The sequence below is a fragment of the Eulemur rufifrons genome, chromosome 23, assembly GCF_041146395.1.
Source record: "Eulemur rufifrons isolate Redbay chromosome 23, OSU_ERuf_1, whole genome shotgun sequence".
NCBI classification, from domain to species: domain Eukaryota; kingdom Metazoa; phylum Chordata; class Mammalia; order Primates; family Lemuridae; genus Eulemur; species Eulemur rufifrons.
This window is the reverse complement of record NC_091005.1, coordinates 18,283,725-18,287,924: the sequence shown is the minus strand read 5'-3', so window position 1 is coordinate 18,287,924 and position 4,200 is coordinate 18,283,725.

Below are 4,200 nucleotides of genomic sequence, written 5' to 3'. Positions count from 1 at the left end.
ATGTAATTCACATGTGACTGTCATGATAGGGAAGGGAAGGAAGGACCCATGTGCAACACCTGGAGTGTTTAGGAAATTGGGCAGGACACCTTCACTTACTTCAGTGTTTTTATTGTAAAAATGGACTTCATCAACAAACATTGCAGGTTCAAACAAGGGCACATATAATCAGTATGAGCTGGAGGGTCAGAAGCTATGGGCAATGGGACGGTGTTGGGACTAGAGAGGAAGGCAAGCGTTTTTCATCTCAGAGTTCTGGTTCTGATGTGTTCCAATGTAGAGGAAGTGAGAGTTGTCGGGTCCATGAACCAGGGTAACTGGGGGAATGGTATCCATGGAAATGTGATAGGGAGGGAGATAGCTAGGGTTTCAGCAGAAGAATTTATTAATAGTAATTTAATTGAGTAACATAAAACTAATTTAATAACAAAATAATATTTTTCCTTTATAGTATGTGTAGACACAATTTAATTAGCAGCATTTAAGTGCAATTTAATTGGAGGCATTTAAGCAAAAGGGAGCATATTTTATAAGATTGGAAAAATTTTTTAATCAAATAAGTCTTATATTTTCTCTAGTATCTCAATAGTAATAACATCCAAATAGTATAACAAATTGTTTTTTATACTGGTAGATAGTTTTTTTAAACTATCTACCATTTTTTGGTAGATAGTGTATAGTCATATTTGCATGAAAAAAGCAACCAGTTAAGGTGGTTCTGAGATTTTCATTAGCAATAAACTGACCCTTCTATTTTAATTTACTACTACTATTATTACAACAAATTCTTTGGAGTGTTAAAAGATTAATATTTGTCAGCATTTAATTTTTAAGTATTTGAAAGAGGACTAATCAGTTAATTGTTTTATTTTTCATCTTTATGGCATAAAATATTCAATAATTGCTCTTAGTCTGGCTTGTTTTTCTCTGTCTTTTGAAGAACAGAAGTGTTTTAATTAATGAAAGTTAAAAAAAAAAAAAAACGCTTCATGCTTTTTTCATCCAGTCTAGGGATTCTTTGCCTATGCCAAGGCTGCAAAAATTGTCTAACTCTGTTTTCCTCCAGAAGTTGTGCTACATAAACTTTTACATTTGGTCTATGATCCATTTTAAGTTAATTTTTGTGTGTGGCCTGGGGACAGAATCAAAGTTAATTATTTTACAAATGATATCAATCATTGTGGCATCATTTTTTGAAAAGACCAATTTCTCCATTGTATTAGCCTAGCCTACTTGTTGAAAATTAATTGACTCTACATAGGTAGTCTGTTTCTGGACATTTTATTCCCTTATCTATACATCTATTCTCATGGTAATACCATACTTTGTTACTGTAGCTTTAGAATATAATTAAAATTTTGTAATGTAATCATTTCATATTTGTTATTTTTCAAGGTAATCTTGGCTATTTTCATTGCATGTAAATCCCATTGCACATATATTTTAGGAACTACCTATCAATATCTACAAAAATCTTGGGATTTTTATTGGAATGGATTTGAATCTAGAGATGACTTTAAGGAAAAGTCACACAGATACTGAGTCTTCAAACCCATGAACATTTTATATATCTCCATTTATTACATGATTTTAAATTTCTCTCTGTAATGTTTAGTATTTACAGTGTTATGAATCTTGTACACATTTTGTTAAATTTGTCATTAACTATTTCTTATTTTTATGCTATTGAAATAGATGTTTATTTTTAATTTCACTTTGGAATTGCTGTTCCTGTTGTTTAGAAATACACATAAATTTTGTACACTGCTCTTGTACCATCACCTGGCTAAATCATTTATCAGTTACTGTAGCTTTTGATTTCTTAAGAATTTTTACATATAAGATTATGTCATCTGTGAATAAGGATAGTCTTCCTTTTTCCTTTTTAATCACTGACTTTTATTCTTTTGAATTGACTTATATACTGACTAGAAATTTTGTTAGAATGATGAATAGAAGGAATTAAAGCAGAAATCTTTACCTTCTTGCCAATCTTAAGAGAAAACCATTCAGTCTTTCACAATTAAGTATGATGTAAATTGCAGGGTGTTATACACTTTTAAATAGGTTAATAATGTTTTCTTCTATTGCTATGTTTCAGAGAAACCCAAGTTGGATTCATCCCAATGATGCAAGGGATGGTTCAACATATGTAAATCAATAAATGTGATTCACAACATAAACAGAAGCAAAAACAAAGATCATATGATCATCTCAATAGATGCAGAAAAAGTATTTGACCAAATTTAGCACCCTTTCATGATAAAAAAAACCTCAAGAAACTAGGCATAGAAGGAAGATATCTCAAAATTATAAAAGCAATATATGACAGACTCACAGCCAGCATCATACTGAATAGGGAAAAATTGAAAGCATTCCCACTAAGAACTGGAACAAGACAAGGATGCCCACTGTTACCACTTCTATTCAACATAGTGCTGGAAATCCTGGCCAGAGCAATTAGGCAAAAGAAAGAAATTAAGCATATCCAAATCAGGAAAGAGGAGGTCAAACTATCGCTTTTTGTAGATAATATGATCTTACATCTAGAAAACCCCAAAGATTCCACCAAGAGACTCCTGGAATTGATAAATAAATTCAGCAAAGTATCAGGTTACAAAATCAATAGCACACAATGCTACACAAATCAGTAGCATTTCTATACACCAATAACAGTCAAGTTGAGAGTCAAAGACTCAATTCCATTCACAATTGCTACAAAGAAAATACCTAGGAATATACTTAACCAAGGAGGTGGAAGATCTCTACAAAGAGATCTAGTTCCATTCAAATTGTTGCAAGAGGCATTAAGTCATCCTTAAAGGATTAATTTTTGTCAGGCATTTAATTTTTAGGTATTTCATAAAGGAATAATCAGTTCTCTATTTCCATTCAAAGTGGTCTTTAATCCCCTCATATGGGTACACTATACAGCAGTTATTATCTAACCATGATCTACTTTTGCTTGTTCCCACCTACCATGTATTTTGGAGCAAGTATGGACGGGAACGCTGTGTCACATTGACTGGGCAATACACACCCATTTGTCACTGCAGCATCTAATGTTTCAGCCACTAGTTTGGGTGTCAAGAACTAGATTTAAATCTACCATGAAATTGCTTGTGATAAGGAACTCTTTCTGATTCAGTTCTTTCCTAAAATGGTGTGCTATATTTTTTTTTTTCAGCTCAGAGAGGGGAAAAATCCCTTTATAGCTACAGAATATAAAACAAAGTTAAATCTATCATTACATTCAGTGAAGCTGGTTTTGAACAGCTAAGCTCAACTTTGAGTTGGGAATCTCAGTTTTGTCCATTTTGCTATATTTTACCTAAAGAAGAGTAATTAATCAAGATAATGGGAAAAGTACTAATAAATTGTGTAAATGTGCTAAAAGGTGGAGAGTGTTAGGATATTTAGGTTGAGTGACAAAGTAAGTTTTGTAGAATGACTAAAACAAAAACATGAGGGAGAGACAAAGAAAGAAGTTTTGAATTTATTTTGTTTGTATTTTTACATATTTTATTTTTATATTTTACATTTGCTTCATTGATTATAACAATAGTGTCCATACATCATTAGGTGATTCAAGTATTACTCATTGAGTGTCTAATATGAATCAGGTCATGAGGAACATGGGACAAAGACAATCTTTGCCTGAAAGGATTCCAAGTTAATGGGAGGATATGTGGGTAGTAGCAGACAGCTAGGAAGTGTATCACAATAGTGGCACAAATGCAATGAGGCACAAAGGAGAGACATATGGTCTTGGGGGTGGGATAGGGCATGAGGAAAATTTATTCTAAGCTTAAAATTTAGACCTATATATGCAAAAAGTAGTAAAAGAATAAGAGTCTAATAGTTAATCATTATGTTTTGGTGAAATCATTTCTAGAATGGAAGATCAAATAGACTCCACTGTCATTTTACATATCAATAAAATCAAAAAAGCAACTAATAAAATTTAACATCTTGTTCTTTATACAAGTTTTATTTTTCTATTATGAAAAACATGAAAGAAAATCAAAGACACAGGAGAAGAAAAGATTTTGTGGGTCAAAAGATAATAGGGACCATGATCATAACAAGCAACAACACGTTTGAATAAGTATTAAAAACTAATATTCATAATTTAGAACTAAAGCAAAAGATGAGATCATGTCTTTTCAAAGTCAAACCAGGTCATTGTTAAAGGATCTC